The sequence below is a fragment of the Strix uralensis genome, chromosome 9 (assembly GCF_047716275.1).
Source record: "Strix uralensis isolate ZFMK-TIS-50842 chromosome 9, bStrUra1, whole genome shotgun sequence".
In the NCBI taxonomy this organism is placed as follows: domain Eukaryota; kingdom Metazoa; phylum Chordata; class Aves; order Strigiformes; family Strigidae; genus Strix; species Strix uralensis.
In genome coordinates, this window is record NC_133980.1 from 12,808,978 (window position 1) to 12,829,144 (window position 20,167).

The 20,167-nt window shown below is 46.3% G+C and overlaps 1 protein-coding gene across 17 annotated transcripts in view; it reads left to right on the forward strand.

Moving 5' to 3' along the window:
* The first annotated feature begins 13,175 nt into the window (after positions 1-13,175).
* The window catches only part of LPP (LIM domain containing preferred translocation partner in lipoma), a 348,425-nt gene continuing 341,433 nt past the window's right edge, over positions 13,176-20,167 (forward strand). For 13 of the 17 annotated variants that reach the window (XM_074877366.1, XM_074877378.1, XM_074877368.1 and 10 more), the window contains exon 1: positions 13,578-13,654. The gene's annotated coding sequence lies outside the window, so the exon portion shown is untranslated. Of the gene's footprint in view, positions 13,253-13,577; positions 13,655-20,167 lie in introns of those variants that run through there. The other 4 variants (XM_074877369.1, XM_074877381.1, XM_074877377.1 and 1 more) reach the window with 3 other exon arrangements.

Consider the following 20,167-nt stretch of genomic DNA (forward strand, 5'->3'; position numbering starts at 1 on the left):
TAGGTGCAGCATGGTACATTTTTTGGGTTGTGTTTCAAGCCTCAGGGACTGTTTAAGATCAGACTTGGGGGTAGTGACCCAATATGTTAATCTTTGTGTGACTGGGTTTCTTCTAACATAAAGCTGCTTTTTACATTGCCTCGTGTAAGTTGACCCTTGTATGAATATTTTAGATTCTTTCCTTTTTTTTTTTTTTTCCAAAATAGAAAACTGCTTTTGTTTGCTTGGGGGAGCAGAGGGTTAGTATTCCACGCTAAGTGTGATGCTTCAAAAAGTCTTCTCTCAGCTCCAGGCCTCTAGAACAGCGCAGCAGGCAGAATCAGCAGTACCTGTTGGTTACAGGGAAAATGTACTTTGCAACTTCTTTTGGAGCTCCAGGAGGTAAGTGCAGGTGTTCCTCGGTCCTTCATTTCAACCCACAATACTAGTTACTCTTCCATCTGCTGTGGGAGCTCCTCTACAGCACAGTGCTGTGTCACTTCACAGAAGAATTTTCTGAGCTCACATTATTTCCTGGGAGGAGTGTTGATGAGATGACCACGATTTTTTTAATCCCTTTGGGGACCTCTTGATAGGTTGGTCACAGCTTTCTACCATTATGGTCAGCCTTTCTCCTGATTTTGTATGGGGATCACACAATGATGCTGACTCAGTGCTACAGAGAGGGGTTGTGTCATGAGGCACTGATGAGGTGAGATGATGCAGTGATGTCATGAGGGTGGAATCTGCATATCCTGCTGGAATAAACAGACAAACACCAAGTTGAGCTCCTCCATCATCTCCTGCATTCTTAGATCTTTTCACCGTCTTGTGATTCAACCTTTTGAAGCACCTGGTATTTGTCTGTTTTTTCCCACTACTGAATCATTTGCACATTATTCCTTGCCTGAATTTCCCCAATCAGTGTCTAGACAGATAGCGCTGCTTTGCAAGGAAGACAGGTGGAAAAGCACATTTTTACTCCTGAGTATCTCAGAAGCTTTTCTGAGAGGCAGAGAGTACGCTCACTTCTTTGAACAACATACAGACTATTAAAATCAGACCACAGCATGGGCAGAGATAAACACACAGTGTGTAGGAAATACAATATTCAGGTAGGGTGGCCAACACAGCGCTTGACTGTGTCTTAGTCTCTATAAATCAGCCAGATGTCTCACAAGCAGAACAGCATAAATAAGGTCTCCAGAAAGCACTGAAATACAGTGAAAGAAGAAACTTCATGAATCAGCTCGGTGTGTATTGAGGTCAGTGAGGAGGAAGGCAGAAGGACATTAACATGAGAAGAGTCATTTATTAAAATGCCGCAGCCCTGAGAAAGAAAAGCAGGAATTGTTGATTTCGGAGACAATGTACAACAACTGCCAGACAGGGGACTTCCCTTCTCTCCTGGAGTATGACCTCCTCCCATACTTTAGCTGTTCTGTTTTATATCTGTATGTTGTAGCTCCCAAACCCTCACAGCTGCGTTGCTCTGCAATATTTTTATGTAATGCATTTATTTTAACAGCTTCCCTACATGGACTGTGTGCAGTTCTTTGGGGACAAGGCCATTTTTCAAAGTTAGTGCTGTAGAGACAATAAAAAAGAGTTAAAACAGATTAGAGTTTTGACTCTTACTATATATCAGGGAAATCTTACTGGAAACCTCAGACAGATGCACAGTAAAAAGGCTAAGCGCGCTGCTTCTGTGATATATTTGCCTGAAATTGCTAGAAGACTCATATAACTTTTCCCTGTTTGCACTTCAGAAACAGATTGCTTCACTTCTTGATCCAAAGTTTGAGCAGTTCATGCTTGAAAAACTGCAAACAAAGGGGCATTGGCTGATAATCATGTAATTGTGCTTTTTTTTTGCTTTTTTTTTTAGTGTATCTTGACAGCACATAAATCATTGTAGCTTTCCAGATAGTTGTAATGGTAGAGCTCTGCTCCCAAGATTTTAAGGCAAAGCCTCGCAATATGAGGACTGAGTATCAGCTGAGCCATGGCAACTATCACTGTCAGCTTAGCTGACAATAAAAGGAGGTTAAGCTAAACTGCACAGACTGCAAGCCTATGCTCCGCAAAGTCACATTGATTTTGTTTATTAGGGCTCAGAGGGAGCACATGGAGAGTTACCACAGCTCAGCTGATATATGGTAAGTTGTTAAGCTTGTAAGTCTTGAGTCCCTGTTTTCTGATTCAGATCTGACACAGGAAATGGAAGACAATAATTAATGAGTGGAAGAGGAGATATGTCTTTACAATAGACAGAGATGGTGAGATAACCTTATTACATATTTCATTGGATCTTTTACCAAACAGATGATAGACTCATTATAAAGGGTGCACAGAACAAAGGGAACATTGACATTTAAAGAGATTCTGCTCCGGAAAGCAGCCACAGAATTGGCATTATGGTTTTCCGTGACTTTTGTGTTTGGTTTTCGGGTGAAGGAACAGTTTTGTGTCTATTAGACCTGCAAACTGTTGCAACGTGGGAGTTAGTTACACTGATTTTGAGTCTGATGAGAGTTTGGTCTTGAAGTACATTTATGTTTCTTTCCTCTCTCTCTTTTTGCCTTTTTTTTTTTTTTTTTAAACCTTTTTTTCCCATGAAGGCCAGGTATCAGCAGCTTTTCCTCCATTGTTTTCTTTGTTTTATTTTTCTCATTTGTTCACAGGGTAGGGCTGCTTTTCCTGCTATATTGTTGCTGCTTCAGAGCTGCCTACACACAAGCTTATATCAGCTTAGTTCAACCAGTGTGAACTTTTGCATCTGATGCACTTTATCAGCTGTAGAATGTCTTATTCTCAATTTAAAAAAATTTTCTAACCAACCAGAGCTGAAAAAACAGCTCTTTGATACTTAAATAAGAGAGTCTGCACAGCCTTGTGCCCTGATTTAGTTAAAACTTCTTAAAGCTGCACTCTTTTAAATTAGTGTGATTTGGTATTCACTCAATGTCTTGGAAATATCATGCCGAGCTTGTACAACCTATTGTCTTTGAGTTATATCCTCAGTAAGATATAGTAAAAGCCTTTGTTTTCAGTGAGGCTGGAAAATAAGAATTTCAGTGCTTGTCGGCTCAAAGTATCTAAGTGCGCTGGTGGAACTGAAGCAGTGACAATACTAGAATAAGTACATGGGGTGAGACAAAAACGCATCTGGCTCAGTGTCACATCTCCAGACGTGTTTCCTTACATCTCTCTGGCAGAGCACCCTCGGCAGACTCTGCAGCTCCCTAGGTGTCTTCGGGAACTGGGTGCTGCCTGGGTGCTTTTGGGATCACTTGGAAAGTGAAGCATTTTAAGCTATTTTAAGTCTCCTATGAAAATCTGTAGGTAACACCCAAACAAAAGGCTGTAGTGAGGCCATTTTGCTCTTTCTGAAATGACGTTTCTCAGAATTTGGGTTCAAAGGAAATTGCAACTTTCCGGTTTGATTCAGGAAAACATGAAATGTCAGATTTTTCTGTGGAATAGAGATTTCAGTGTTCATTCAGCTCAGCCAGCAGGTGAGGAGAAGCTTAACAGTAGCACACAGAGTTAGTGACCACCACAGTAATCCCTTGAGCAAAGAGCACATGAGGCTGGAAAGCTCTGAAAGGGAAGTCAGAATGACCCTAACAGAAAACCTTTCCTAAAGGAAACCACATCTGTTCAAGCTGGCATGCAGGACTGTTCTCAAGAGGAGCAAGATGCAAAGTTCAAGGGAACTGCCTGTGAAGACGCACCGTGTCTGCACTGGGGTTTATATAATGAGCCTCGGCGCGAGGAAGCTCTTTGTTCTATTTACAAATCCCTGTATTACTGACAAGGAAACTTCGGTGGCTGCCTTCCAAACACAACAATGAGGAAAGAAAGAAAGGTGGGTTTTTCTTTGTCTTGCAGCTCCCATAAATCCCCTCCTATTCTGAAATGTGATTTTTTAAAATTATTTTTTCCCCAATGTGTAACCCCATCGTACATTTTACAAATATAATTACAAAGCAATCAAACATGGGAGCTGTAATGAAGAGTGTAGCAAGGAACGCTGAACCTATTTATTTGAAAACTCCACAGGTGCTGGTTACAACTGAAACACCAACGTTATTGTGTCTGAAGAATATTGTTTCAGCCATGAAGAGGTCAAATACCGGAGAACATTCTTGGATTTTATGTAAGATTTAAGTCAGACTTGTTCCTCAAAGACAACTTTATAAACCAGCTTCTCTGATACAAAAGCCCTCAAACCCTGAGAAAGCTCAGGGTGAGATTGGAACACCAAGGGAGAGGATAGAACAGAGGTCGGAAAATCATGAATAATGCAGAGAAAAGGAATAGGGAATGATTAATCACTGTTTGCTATAGCATGAGAACACTGATACTCATTTTTTAAAAAAATCACAATCATTTTTCTGTGCAGCAACAGGCTCTTATTAAAGAGACTTCACTAAGCCAGTCTCTGGGACTCTCTGACTCTACCACTCAGACACTTTTCTGTACTCCTCAGTAAATACTTAGACTGAACGGTGTAGAGCTGTAATGTCCTCTGGGAATTAACCCTTGGTACCTGTTACTAAACCCATTCTGTATATTTACTGGTGAACAATTTGACTCTAGACTAACACCAAGCTGCAGTTCTTATGCTGTTCTTGTTATTCAGTGAAAAAATTATCCTGTGAGATCCACGTCTTCATCTTTAGCTATTAACAAGTTACCATTTAGTTTCCTAGGTATTTTGGGGAAAAAGGCATTCAACTGGTAAAAGCACATTACAAAGAGCTACAAGGTAGGGATAGTCCTTCTGAGTGTTATTCAAACTCCATTTCAGACATCAGGAGTCCTTTATCTCAGCTCTCTATCTAGGAAAATATTTACCCATTATAATGATCTAATCACAGGAAGAGGCCAGGGCTCGCTCTATTTTTTCTAGTTTGCCTGCCTGTCTCATCATGGGGTGAGGCTTGATGCAGGGTGTGTACCAGTCCCAGATCCTTATGCAGAGCTTGCAGCTGATGTTCAACACCAACAGCGTCAACTGGTGCAATACTCTGGGTGGCCATGACACAGTCCCAGTGCTTCCTAACGCTTCTTTGTGACATCCAGCTTCTTTGTCAGCGCCGTGTGTGCAGAGTGGCCACCTCATCTAGGCATCTCCCAAGCAGCGCCGACGTGGTTAAAGCAAGGCTGAATAGCTTGTTTTTCCTACCTGAAGGTAAAGAATGAATGAAAGGTCTTAATTGGAAGGCACCAAAACCAGTCTGTTTAGGACAAAGGAAGAGCAGGAGAGAGCCCATATGAAGTCTTGGATATTCAAAGAGTTGACCTGGCTGATTCTGCTGTGTTCCCACAACCGAAGGTGGAGGTTGATCTCTCTGATTGTAATAAGATAGGGTAGGAATAGTTATATTCTTAGGTTGCTTGTTGCCTTAAACCCTCCTTCTCTGTAATGTTAAATAAAACAAATACTTCAAGAATATAGGTCATTATCCCTGGTCAGCTGCCCAAAGGGAGTGAACAGAGGGTGGTAAACAACTGACACATGGGTGTAGCCAGCTTTTGATTTAGTAGTGGAGAAAAGTGTCATTTTTCAGCCTACGCTTGGGAAGGGTGAGATGTCGAACATGTGAGATGGGCCTCCAGAAGTCCTGCAAATGCTGGAACCATGTGGCAGAACCATAGGCAGGATAATGCAAATACCAAATGAAAACTTTTTCTTTTTTCCCCTGCAGTAGGTGTGGGCCTGAAAAATATGGGTGATGCCAAACTGTCAGCTTTCCTGAAGTTTTGAAGCCATTTGACCCTTTTTAAAATCTCTGTGTAGAACAGGTATTTCTCAGTCCGGACTGCCAGCCCTTGCTCAGACTGTTACCATGGTTCTGCAGCTGCGGTGGCTGTGGTGGGTCTATAGCATCAAACATGTAATTGAAGTAGACGTGTCCTGCAAGAGGGGAAAGGATAAATGTAGGTGACTGACATCTTATGCACTTTCCAAGGCACCAGTGAGATCATAAGGTTTCTCTGGTGCAGCCATCTCATAATAGCTGTGCACAAACTCAGTGTCCCTGGGTTATTATGTTGAAAGGAGGGGAAGATGGTGCTCCCAATGCACGTTTATTCTCAAATTGTATGCTAGATTAGAGACAAGCAATTTGGAAGAGATCTATGAGCAATCTGGTTTAGCTCTCTGCAGACATTCCTCTCCAGCCGCAAGCAGCTCATGAGCAGCTCAAGCCCAGCTCCAGTGCCAGGGATCTGTCACCTCACTGGCAGCGAGGATGGGCTGGCTCCTCAGTGATCCAAATTCTTGATGGTGTGAGGAAATGTGCATGTGGGGATGGTTCAGCTCAGGGCTGCTGGGGTGCCCTGTGTTGCCTTTATGTCCCACAAAGGAATGAGGCAGATGGAGCAGCCTGTGGGCAGAGATGCTGTTGGTCAAGGTCAAACACATGGGTTATAATGGGCCTATAAAAATTGTTGCTCCAATCTATACTTATGTGCTATAAGGTATACAGAGCTCTTGGGGTAACTAATGGAGGTAGCAAGTCCATCACTTTATTATCTGAGTGTGTTCTCCCAGAGGCTGGGAAGGGCTGTTGCCTCTTTTTATAGATGATGTACTGAGTCACAAAGCTCCAGAGTCACTGGGGAGGAACACGTTGGATAAATGTTTCTCATTAGAAAATGTTTATTTGTCAGACATGATTCCTTTCATGTTGTGTGTGTGGGAGTGTATCCATTTCAGCAAGACACTCTAGGAAACGTTTTCTTGGAATCTGCGTGGAATTTCTGGCCAAAGTTATCCTCCACTGTGGCATGGTCATTCCCTGGGGCGGCTGGGAGACTGTAGGTTGGGTCTCGGAGCTGAAGCTGGCAAGACGGTGAATTCAAGCAGGCAGAACAGTACCCTGATCCTTAGTCAGTTCTGACACTGTGATTTGTTTTTCATTGCATGCTTTTTGTTTTTTATTACAAGGGAGAAAAGTCCTCCAAAAATGTTGAAAAGTTCTGGTTTTGTCACAGTAGAGATGGGAAAGCTTCCAGACTCTCCAAGATATTGGCAAATGGTGGAAGCTGTTTCCATCTTAGCTCAATCTGCAACTTTCCCAAGGTCCCACATCTGCTCTGTTGCAGAGCAGGAGCCTTAACCCCCTTTTCCTAAAAGAAAACGATGGCACACAGACTGCCTAATCACGTAGCTGAGAATGGGCAAAGCTGGCAGCCAAAAACTGGAGGCCCAGCAGCTATGTCCTCTCCTTTTGACTTCATTGTCCTCTGTTTACAAGCTGGTCTGTCAAACTGGTCACAACCCCCAATTTTCATCCCTTATATAATCTTAAACTCTTGCTTCTTCAAGACTTGAAACTATTTAGGACCTCTGTAGGAGATGGCTAGGGATTTTGAAGCACTCTGTGGAAGACATCTCCTGAGCCAGCAAATCTAGACCTTTGCTATTGCACAGGGCACTGTCTTATGGCATGGGATTTGGGCCCACCTAGTCCTCCTGGAACATCCACCTCAAGTTATTCATCTTTGACATTAGCCAAACTGCACAGCTTTTGATTTCTTAAACTCTTCCCATCAATCAGTCCTGTAGTTCTTCCCTCACGTCTGCCCAAAGCTCAGGGAAATGGAAATGTCCAGGGGCCAAGCAGAGAGTTCAAGTTTTGTTCAGATGAAAACCATCAAGAGAAAGAGTGTACTACCTCTGAGCAGGGAGGCCAGAAGGTCACTGGTTTATTTTGCAGTCTTGTCAAACACCTCCTCTCTGATCTGTTGCTCACCATAGCTCAGACTGTTTTTCATCCAGAATAGCTCTTCATACTTTAATTTTGGTTTGGGGGGTGTGTGTGTTATTTGGTGTTTGTTTGTTGTTTTGTTTTTTGTTTTTTTTTTTCTGTGTGAATCATTTCTCTTACATTTCACCAAGGGGAATCTAATTTTCTCCTTTCCTCTCTTCCTAATATTTTGGATCTCTAGGTGTAGAAACACTACACCCATCTTCCCTGGTTGAAGGAGTTACATGCAAAATTCACAATTGGCATTTCTAGCTTGCAGAGATTATATTTATGTGGCTGTACACATTTTTACATGCTGTAACTCTATTTACTTTAGGAGAAGAGCCCACAAAATCGATGAGTGAGGCAACATATTTAAAATATACATCTTGTAAATGTGTTAATGACTATATAGGCTATAGGTCCCTGTGGAAATAAGAAAAGGCATTCTTTTAATAAACAATGGAGTGCATCCAGTTTTTCTTCCTACTTAAGTTATTTCCAGCACATTCAGTAAAATGCTACCAGATTCAGTAATATTTGTCTCTTTCTTGGCTTCTTACATACATAGCTTTCTTCCTTGACAACAAGTCCAAGATTTTTTGGAGCCAAAGCAGGAATGATGATGTGTTTTTGTTGTTGTTGTTCTTCTAACCAGCTGTCTCTGCTCATCTTGCTGTCACTAGCAGAAGACATCTGCTTAGTACATTCAATATTTTTGCTTTGATTCTCAACAGGGAGGTCAGAGCCTATGCAAAAATGTCCCCCGAAATATTTGTTACTGCAAACATTTCTCTTAAGAATGGGGTACTTCTTTGTTTATTCGGTGTAGACTCTGTAAAGAATTTGACCAATTCCCTTCCTGTAAAACAAAGCACTCATGATTTCAGTGCTAAAATCTGGACAAGAGACATTTACCATTAGCGAGATACTGTGCAAGATACCAGATGGTGTAAAATACGAAGTCCAGTGACTTCTGCTTTAATTGTATCACATCACTCTGATGAGATATTCTAAACCTGCTTTTTTTCCCCCACTAAGCTGAGACCCAGAATGTGAGGGTTCTTAATGAAATTGTCAACTTCTTTACCAATTCTGTGTGCTAATTTAATCAAAATTGATTAAGAAAATGGAGCAGTGCTAGTTATGGTTTGCCTGTGGCCACAGAGCTCCAGGCAGTTCTTTCTTCTAGGCACTAGCAACCCTTCTTCCTCATTAACCAAAGATCCAGTCTAGCAAAACACTTCAATCCTTAAATCCACCCCTGTTCAACAGAATGCTTAAACCTAAGCTAAAATCTCTCTGGGCTGAAATTGGATTTAAGTATGTCCTTAAAATTAAGCATGCTACACTGGCACATTGCTCAACTGCATTTCTCAGCATTGGGATTTAGCAGTTTTACAAAGATTTACCATTCCTTCCAAGTGTGGCACAGGCAGCTACGGCCCAGACGGTGGATGGAGCTGAGCGGGAGCTGAGCCTGAAATGGGTGCAGGGCGGTTTATAGTTTCCTGAGCTACCCAAAACTCACTGTGGCCAACAGTGAAATGATATGGAATTAGATATGACTGATCGTCAGGTAAAACCGATCATCTGGTGAACCATGTGCAACTCAAAGATGTGTACAGAGATGCAGGGTTTGATGATGGTTACTATTTCCGATATACTTACAGAAAGTTGCAGAGGTTGTTGGAAATTGTATTTCTCATCAGTGAAGATTCCCTTGGGGTTCTGGCCCAGACTCAATCACTGTCAGTGATCTGTGACTTAGTAATGCTTGCCCAGTACGTGCCTTGCATTCCTGTCTGGATGCAAAAATGCCTGCAAAATGGGGAACGACAAAGCTTGGCTGTTCCTAGATTCCTTCCACCAGGCAGCAAGCATGTGTGTATCTCTAAATCAGGAACATGCACCCTGGTTAGAAATGAATTCAGGCTTGCAGGTTGAGTCTTTTCTCTCCTGTCTGCCTAGTATCCATGCTGGTGTTTCCTCATTCCTTCCCCAGTGCCACAGGAATGCTATTGCTGTGAGCTCAGACTTTGCATGTGCTTCCAAGAATACCCTGTGGAGACCGAAGGGTCAAGTGTGCTGCTGCAGTGTGTCTGGATGGAAATGGGTGTCCTCATGGTGAGGTGGGTGAAAAGTGCTGCGGTTTGGGGCAGAGGAGTCTCCAGTTGATCTAAGGCTAATTGCGTCTGATCTTTGTCTGAAAATTAGGTGGCAACTCTCCCAAGAACACGTGCTTAGTGTGTTTTCCAGCCTCTCTGGCTTTTACACACGGAAGGATTAGTTCACCAGGTGGGCGACTTTCCTGTTGTTCTGGAATTGTTGCTAGTAAGGGAATACGTCAGATCCCCACAACTTCATCTGATTAAGAGTTGAACTGCAGCAAAATGACTTGAGTTAGAGATTAGGAAAGTCTTTCTAACTGTAAAGCTCTGGAATGGATCCTCTAGATATCCTTACGAGCAGGGTAGGTGAACTTCTGGTATGGTTTAGGCAATGCTGCTCCTGCTTTATGGCCTGAGGGATGAATTCCTGTGGTTTCCTAAGGGTTCTTCCCATCCTGGGTTTGTTTTGATGATTTTTGTATCTGAAAGCAGAGAACCGAAAAGCAGAGACCCAAACTCTGAAAAGCAAGGTTTCACCTGCTGAATTCTGGAAACTTTGTACAGAACCGGCTTGCATGCAGTCTGATGGGGGGTCATGGTGTGTCATTCCCTGCACTCAACCTTGTGCTACGGGTTTATAAGAGCTCCTCCAGATGCGAGGAGGTGAACCGACTGCTCTAAAGTCATACAACACAGGAAAAGTACGAACAGAGTCCAGGTTTCCAGGCTTCTAGTCACGCACCTTAACCACTAAAAAACTTCATTTCCTTGAATTAATATTGGCCCAGGCTGACTCTTGTATTACTGCCTCCTGAGTGGCCTATGCAATGTCAGGCATTTCAGTCTTTCGCTGTTTAATTCATTTTGCTGCTATGGTGCAGAGTGCAGTAGATATTACCGAAAGAATGATTGCACATTGCCAGTATTTTTGATTCTTTCCAGGCAAAGAGCAGATTTTCACAGCCAGGCTCAACACCTTGAATTTTCTACTTTCATTTCCAAAGTGTATGATACTGGTCATGATAGGAAACTGAAAAAAAATAGAAAATTCACACTGTGCTTGACAAGGCAGTGACCATTCTGGGCAGCGTGTTACAAGAGTAATGGGCTGCGAATCAAACTTCTGCTGCTGTGCTGCAGAGGATTAGTCACAGTTCATCTGCCTGCAAAATGGAGGTAGTAGTAGTTACTATCTCACACTCCGGAGGCTCAAAGCTTAAAACTTTTGGGATCATTCAAAGGAGGCTGCTATGGATGTGCAAAGTATTCTCTCTTCTGTTAACACGACTGGAAAATTGCATAAGCTTGATGGATAAAGAAGCAATAATTGTTGGATATGGGACAAGGAAAATATTTGACCACTGGTTTTCTCTGAAATACAAAATGGAGAACACTTGTCTCTCATCTTGGGCCAAACAGTTTCTTTTAGTTTTCAGATGCTTCCCCTAGAAACCAGTTGATACAACACAAGGGTTGTTGCAGATTTTCAAGAAAGATCGAACAGAGAAGAAAAAAAACCAGGCCACAATCCCTCTGTAAATCTGTTTCTCTGGAGCATTAAAAATCTGGGCTCTGTCAAGAGCCCCACCAAGCTGAGGTTGACATATATGAGTGCCAGGAAGTCCCTCGTGCTGACTGCCTGCCCCCAAAAATACCATCACGAGTTGTCTTCCGAGCGCAATGAAGAAGGAGCGTGACCTTCCAGCCTGCTGGTCAAAGCACTCAGCTGGAAGGAGACACATGAACTGTAGGTTCTCCAGGGAGGGAACTGAACCCAGGTTTACAGGGCCTCAGGCAAAGGCTTTGCCTGCTCAGCCTGTGCTGGTGCTACGGTCTCATTCACCCGGACTTTAGAAAGCAGCCATGCCCGTGTCTTTCACAACAGGCCATGTTCACAGAGCGCTATCGGCTCTCGAGGTACACCTACGGCACGGGGCCCTGGTGACTCATGCGCTATTCTGCTTTGGTTTTGGATCTCAGCAGGGTTTAAACACAGGGTAGGCGGCTAGGACAAGGCTAGGGTATTTCTAGTCATAGTCATAACGCTTAGAAACGTCTGTGGCTGTGACTGACGGGCTCACGCAGATTTAGCTGCAGTGCTTCTAAGATAGCATCTGGTCCTGGCAGCCCTCTCCATCCCTCGGGAGGAATTTAGCACCCCTGGTTCAGGGGCCAATGCAGGACATCAAACCAACCACAGATGGGGGATTTGTACCCAGGACTGAATTTGAGCTAACTCATGCTTCCCCTGCTGTGGGGGCCTGCTGTGGAAGGGGTGTCCATTGGGGTGGGGTGGCATCTCCTGGGGTCTCCACTCTGCCAGAGCACTTGGGTCAATCTTGAGCATGCCATAGACACTTTGGCAGCCAGGAAAGAGGGAGGGAGGCTGGATCATAACTCTGTACTCCAGCTTCTAAGTCTTTTAGGCACTTAATGTCCTTTTTTGGGTCCTTACGTGCAAACTTTCCCTCCTGGGGCTGTCAAGCAGTGACTGTGGACATTAAAGCTGGTAATGGATAAGATTGTAAACATCTTCTGAAAGTGCACAGCAGAGCCCTTTATCGTCATAATGAAATACATTTAAAGTGCTTAAAAACTCATCCAGAAATCTCTTTCCAAATGAGTAAGGCTTGGCAACTCTCCCCTCCACAGCCTGAATGCAATGTAACCCTTCTGTCTTCCCGTTCTCTTCAGGGCACATGCAGATACCCAACAGCTACTTACAGGGTAGCATTCCATTATAAAAACAATCACACTCGAAATCCGAATTATTTTAATTGCAGTCCTTATAAATAGCCACAAAACAATCAAACAGAAAGCGATCAGAAAATAGCTTCCCTTCCCCCTCTCCTTAGTATGCTCGACAGGTTTTGCTTTGAATCTCTGAGCAGGCAGCTCCTTTGTAACTCCGAGCACCTTTCACCTCCCCCACTTCTTTAGGCGCCCCGCTTGGGGAAGCACAGGGAAGAAGTTGGTTGGAAAAGCACCCCAACAAAATCATAGGGAGCCCCGGACAAAACTTCTCTGTGAAAAGCTGAATACTGCAAATCACGGTGCGCGTTTCTGGGCCTAACCCCCCCCCCCCCGCCCCGGTTACAGGGCAGGAGGGTGATGCCCGCGGGGTCGGGGCTGCCTCCAGCCCCGTCGTCCCCCTCCGAGGTACCGGTAGCTGCCGTCCCTCGCCGTGCGGCGGCCCCGGCCCCGGCCCCAGCCCCAGCCCTTACATGGACAAATCTGCCTGCAGGGAAAGGCAGGAATTTGGGCCCTTGACGTCAGCCCCGGGCAGAGCGCAGCAGCCCGGCGGGGCGGGAGGCAGCGGCCGCCGCTTTCGCTTTTTGTTTTGGGGGCGTCCCGCCGAGATCGGGGCTGCCGCCCCCCGCTTCCTTCGCCCGAGGGGAGGTAAGGGCCGAGGGGGGGGCACGGAAGGGCCGGGGGGAGGGATACGGGAGGTGGGAGCGCCGCGGCCGGGGGGATGCGGAGGGGCGCGGGAGGGGCTGGAAGGACCGGAGGGAGGGATGCGGGAGGGCGGAGCGCGGGAGGGGCTGGCCGCGGGGATGCCGGGGGGATGCGGGTACAGAAGCAGCGAGCGCGGGAGGGGCCGCCCGGGGGACGCGGCGGGGCAGCGGCGCGGGGCGCGGAAGGGGCCGGCGGGCGGAAGGGGCCGGCGGCGGGGCCGAGGGGCGGGCGCGGCGGGGCGGTCCCGGGCACCGCCGTGGCCCCGCCCCCGGCCCCGCCTCCCCCCGCCGCCTCCTCCCGCCGCCGCCGCCGCCGCGCTCGCCTCCGCTGCCTCCTCCCCCCGAGGTATTGTTGCAGATAATAACTTGCCCCCTTCCTCTTCCCCCCCCCTACCCCTCCGCCCGCCGAGGCAGCTGTGCAACAGCTGGAGCCCCCGGTCGGGGCGGGGAGCGCTGCCGACCGCCCGGGGGGGGCCGCGCCTGGCTCCTCCCTCCGCCCGGGGCGCCGCGGCCGCCGGAGGGGGGACGGCCCGGCCCGGTGCGAGCTCGGCGACGGGGCGGGGGCAGCTCTCGGGTGCGGGGCAGGGCTGAACTTCCCCGGTACTTCAGCGGCCCCGCCGCACGCCTGCCCGCTCCGCGGTGAGCGGGGGCTGCCTGCGGGCCGGGGTCCCCCCGGGACGGCCGGGCTCGGTGCTACCGGCCGCAGGTGCACCCGGCCGGGGCCGCTCCGCTCCGAGCGGCTGCAGCGCGGCCCCGCCGCACCTGGTACCCGCCGACCCCTCGGCCGGGGCTCGGTAGTAAATAAGTTGAATAAAGCCCTGGCAGGTTTTTATACGCCAGGGGAGGCCCATCCTTCCCCAGCAGGTAAGGACGTAAAAGTTTCCCACACCCTTACGTCATCCAAGGCTTTTTTTTTTTCTTTTTATATATATTTTTTTTCCCTCCCCCTTCCAGCTGCCCTTCCCTTCTGAACAGCCAAATCTTATTCCTGCCATTGTTCAGGAGCACACTCTATGTCCTGGGGCTGTGCTGGGGAGAAGGCAGTGCTCTGGAGTAGGAGGTGTTGATGGAGAAACTCATGCTGTAATTGCTCTGGCTACTGTACCTCGAGGTGCCGTTTGGCCCTGTTGGTGAAACAAGTAAGCGTTGAGTTCTCCTGCTTTGTTTTGATTATTTTTTTGTTTGTTTTGTTTTTTTCCTACACCTGTACAAGTTGGTTTTTTGACCCAGTTGTTTTGTTTTGGTTTTGGGTTCCAGTTTGGTATCTTTCTGTCGAGAGGCAATTGATACACAAAAGTTTTAAGAGCTTGCAGGAACCATCACAGGCTTGCAGATGTGTCGTCCTGCACATCCACACCACCACGGCCCCTGCGCACAAAGTGGTTTTGACCCTTGTGAAATGCAAGGTCTCACGTGGAAGTGTGAAGTTTTTGGAAACACTACATTTGACAATTTCTTTACTTCCTTGGACTCATTTACCTGTAGAGTTTGTGCTTATTCTTTCCAGGAATGATTTTTGGGGCAAGATTGTGAGAGAGAGCAGGGAGTCACTGCTTGTCTGGGAGCTGGGTGGTAAGAGCAGGTGCTGGCTTACGAAGTAATTACAGATATGGGACATTAGGAAGGCAGGGGGATACATGGAGCCAGGGAACAGGACACAGGATTTCATCTCTATGTTAACAGTGCAGCTGTGTTCATGCTGGAAAATGTTGGTCACTGTCATGTGTGTAACCCAGCCTGCTGTGCAGCAGTGCAGTTTGGGGATGTGAGGGACTTTCTGGTAATCCCCACCCTTGCTGCAGCAGGACTGGTCCAGGCAAGGCTAAGTGATACTCTGGAATATGGGATTTCCCTCAGGAAATCTTTCTATCTGAGGATAAAGATTTACTGTTGAAAACTTCTCTCTGCCAGCTGGCCTACTCTGTCCTCCTGCCTACCCCATGACCTTTCATCCTATCACTCCTAAATTTATTAGCTCTGTTATTCCCTTTTCAGTTGTTTAGCCTTTGTCAGAGGGTTTTTCCCTGTGGGATGGACTGTCAGCAGGTGATGGTGTGGATGATGGCTGGAGGGCCACCTGGTAGTGAGCTCCTACCCTCAGTGTCTTAATCCTGCCTGCAGCTCCAGTGAGCTGCTGGTGCTGCTAATGGGGCCTTCAGCCCTGTGGCCCTCTAACTGTTGAGTTTCATATATAATTTTCCTGTAATTGTTTTCTTTTTTTTTCTTTTTTTTTTTTCCCCCACCTGAGTCAGCTTGTATTGGCTAGTTGGGAAAAGCTACTAAGTTGGAGGAATCTGGTCCAGGATGGTGACAGCATGAAGTCCTCATCAGTTATGGTGCTGGTGGCTCTCCTGCCATCAGATGTCTTCTGGTCCTTGTAGGCCCTTCTCCCAGCCCTGTGACTGGAGGGCCTGTTTGGAGCATGTGGGTTGCTGAAGGTCACCGTAGGCTTTTTTGGGGTTTCTTGGCTGGAGAGAGGTGCCTGGTAGTGGGTAGGTGGTGTGCAATGAGTCTGTTGGGACTGTGGAAATGTGCTTGTTGTGTACAGAGAGGGCCCTTGGGTGATTTTTAACAACTTCTTCCCAAAAGTCAGCCCCAGCGTGTGTGTGTTGTGTGGACACCATGGACATGTTCACTGCGCACGTGTCCTGTGTTGCCAGTGGTCCTGTCATCCAGAAGTTCCGATCAGGGATATGTATGCCCTTGTATGCTGCGTGGGTAAACTCCTGGGTGGAAACAGAAGATGCATCCAGGAAAATGAAGCTGAAACTGTGTCTCACTGAAGCTTCTGTAGGTACAGATCCAAACTGCTATGAATCACTGTTGTGCAGTCTTCGCAGCGCGTGATGCCTGTGTCGGTGAGGATTTTGTTGTTGTGTGATTGTCTCCATTGTGCAAGTTGTCATCACCCGGTGTGATTGGTACCAGTTGCCCCGCCATTAGTTTGGCTGGGTAGAGGGGCTGGTACTGAGCTGGGAGAGAAGCTCCAATTCCTGTTGCACCACGGTGAGATTTTCACCTTTGGAACATGCTTGGAGATCAGCCTAGGTGTTGGGGCAGGATGCTGATGAGCATGCCCATCTTGGTGTGGGCTCCAGCTCTGTGGGTCCTGTCCTCTTCCGTGAGTTGCCATTTGGATGAGCAGTCACCCAGCTTTAGGGGTTAAAAATGTTGAATGATATTCTGTGAAGTGCTCTACTGAAACCAGGGCAAGCCAGAAAAATCTTGCATTTAGACCTGTGGTCCAGGAGTGGATTTCAGGTCCCATATCCTGGCAGTCATAGTTAGCATACAGAAAATCCCAGGTTCCTGTGCAGTTCAGCTGCCTTGTCTCATGGAAACTTGCAGAGCACATTGGATCTCCAAGGTGCATTGCTCTGAATATTGTCTTCAGCTGTGATGTGTTAGAGGTAATGGGCTCTGTCTTACTGGAATCAGGAGCTGGTGCAGTGTAATTCAAGCTTTCAAACAATGAAAGTGCAGATTCAGATGTGTATCCCTCACGAAAGCACTTGTTTCTCTAGGACTGTTCAGGGGTGAAGCTCCAGAGCTGAACTAGTGAGTTTTGCAAGTGCACCTAATAGTGTCAGCTATGGTCTCAGTGGAGCTGGAGTGCTTTTAAATATATAACATGATCATCAGTATGTATTTTTATTTATAACTCATAGTAAAATTATGGTGTGGGGGTTCACGGTCAGAGTGGAGACACCACTCACTTAATTTTGAAGCCTGACTATTGCCTCATTTGTTAAAATTGCTGCTTGTGTTTGTCTGTATAATGCCTGACTATAAGACTTAAGTGACTCTGTTCTGATCAGTGAAACCTGGTGTATGCAGTGTTGGAGAGGGATTGTAAAAATAGTGGCGAGCTGGAAGACCTGAGGCAGTTTGACCGGTAGTTTGGGATTGCTCCTATATAAAGGATGCATGTTAGAAAGGTGTCACAGAAGCAGCAAGTGCTGTGGAAAAGGGGTCTCTGTTCTTTTGTACCAATGCAAGCCAAGGTCAATGTGGCTGATTTAAAATGAACAAAATTAAGTGTTTTTCCTTGTAACTAAATGGTGGCATTTATCATGCAGAACATTGCTGAGGACAAGAATTTAGCCATGTCTACAAGGGAGATGGGACAGTTGTATGAATGTCAGGTACATTCAGAGTTATACCAGCTAATGGTGATGGCTCTTACATCATAAACATCTAATTGGAAAGAAGAGACTGTTTGGTGCAGGTTTCTCTGAAACATCTCTTGCTGACTGTAGCTGGAGAAAAGCAGTGGCTTGGGTGGATGACAAATTGCTTGCAAAAAGACAGTTTCCGTGCGTCTGTGGAAACATATACCCTCAGGGTGCCCGCAGTGGTTTCTCTATTCCTTTGCCCATCATGGTTGTGTGAACAATGCATCCTCGGTGGCATTTCCTTCCTTGTCAAGCATCTGAAAGCCTGACCAACACAGCTCTGCCTTTCTCCTAATAAAGTCTTCTGGCTCTGACGTGGCTCTGGGTGGGCCCTCTGCTCTGGCTGGCCCCAGACCATGCTGGGTTTCACCTCTTCCCTGTGGTGTCTATGGTAGCTCTGGTAATCGATACCTTCAGGTGGAGGGAAGTCCCTGTGGATGCATGGAGAGGTTTTAAAGGTAGCATTGGGATGATGAAGAAATATGCACTTCCTTTAGGCGCACCTCTGCTTTTTAGGTATGTAATTTTTTTGATGGAAAGAAGCCTTCAGGGAAGCAAGATGAATACCAAGTCTATGTGACCACCAGAAGTCTGGGATTCAGCCTCTGTGCATGCACATGTGAGCAAGGCAGTGATGCTCCTGCCTGCTTTCAGTCCTCCACAGCCTGCTTTCTTACCCCAGTAGCTTCATCATCTCCCTTTGCTCTCGCTCTCATAGAAGGGTAATTCTGCTGAAAGCTAGAGAGCTTACTGGAACTGGAGCCACGCTTCAAAAGCATGCAGGAGTGAAGGAGACGGAAACCATAGCTTATCTAAGGATGTGGGTTATCTGAGGGACAGATTTGCAAGGAACAATACGTTTAAAGAGTGTGGGTTATATGTAGGAAAATACAGGACTTGGAATAACTTTATGAGCAGCATTTCCAGAGGAGGGATTGCAGGGAAGGTGTTGTGATTGGCTTTGACATGTGCATTGGGGTGCTGGAGGAGAATGTTGATAAAGTCTGAAGAGCAATATGTTTTCCTCTTTTTAATTTAGGGAGCTTTTTGTTTTGTAAAATAGAAACAAACAGAGAAAAGAAAACAACAAATCAAACTGAAAACCACAGACCAGAAAAACCCCACAAAGTTTAAAAGCTTTTTGAGAGCTTGTGCCTGCCCAAGAAGTGGGGGTTAGCGGGGTGCACAGCTTGGCTCTTTCCATTCCTCCTGCTTCTGGGCACAGCAGGGCAGGTAGGGCTTGTGATGTTTCCAATCCAGACCTTAAAAAACCCCCCGTTACCCACACTTAATCATTGTGATTAAGGTTACCAGTAGAGACACCTCAGTGGAGATGATGCTTTCATCTCAAAGACCTGGTTTCGATCATGTTCTGAGCAAGCGCGAGAGCTGGCATGAAAATGATAATTTTTAAGTTGTTGTCAGCAAGTCTCTGTCATTTTAGACTGTCAGTATCTGTTGTTGGGATCTGTGGGTGACAGTGACACACGTGTGAGTCACTCAGAAGCACTCCCAAACTATCGCAATATGCTCAGGAAAGAAAACAAACATCGGTGGAGTTGTGGGCTGCTGATAACCTTTTCTTAGAAAAACATACAAGCTTTTGAGCATTGCAGGCTGTTAGGGAGGATGTTTTCTGTAGCCCTTGATACCATAAGGGAGCCTCGTAATACAGTGATTCCTCGGTAACCCCATAAATTGCTTTGTTTTGGGGGGGTTGGGATGCTTGAGGGTCTTTGATTTATGCCAACTTTGTTTCTGTGTGAGAGCTCCTGTCAGCCCTCTTTGGGGTTTCCAGATCTGTCTGGGAGGGATCCTGTTTTGTGCCTAAGTGGGTTCCCACTTGAGCATTTGGCTGTCTTCCTCCCCCTGCTACTGCTGCCCAGTGATGCTTCAAGGCAGGCAAACTTTCACCAAGTCTTGCATGATTGTGCCGTCGGTGGAATAGTTAGTTGAGATTTAATATGGCCATTATCTTTAGGTAATAAAATATCAACTAACTTGCCATAACTATCTTGTTTAATGTCTATTAAAAGCCCCACATACTTCATTCACTGGGTGAAATTTAATAGAAGTTCATCTAAGCATTTATTGCGTATTTAATTTAAAAATAAGTTGATCTCCACAGTTGGTAACAGGCACTGAGGATTTAATTAACATTCAGTAAACTACCCTGTTAGCTCCAAATTACACAATGAGGTCTATGCATCAACTTGTAACCTACCCAACCTACCCTTCTCTGCATGCCCCCCCCCCCCCCCCCCCTTTTTTAGGCCAGTGGATCTCATTGTGGGGAGTTGCAGTTCTCTCCTCTTCTCCCTCTGCTCGTGCTCCTGATCTCTCCTCCAGCTGGGAGACCCTCTGCCAGGGCTGTGCGGGTCCTAATGCTGCTGAGGAACCAGGACCCAGCTGCTTTGTTGTGGATGGAGGAGGCTGACAGACCTTGCTGCAGACCTTGAAGAAAGGGCTGTGGAGCCCAGTGGGGTGGGTAGGGATGCACTGCACAATGGGATGTAAGCCATCCAGCTCCAAACTTTAGTTAAGCATATCAGAGGAAATTTAAAATATCTCCTCTAGGGCTTTTTCAGCCACATGGCTGGCTGCATGAAACTCAGGTTGGTGAGGTGTGTTTTTTGGAAGAGAAACTTGAGGTGATTTACAGGTGAGTTGCAGGCGCTCCTGCT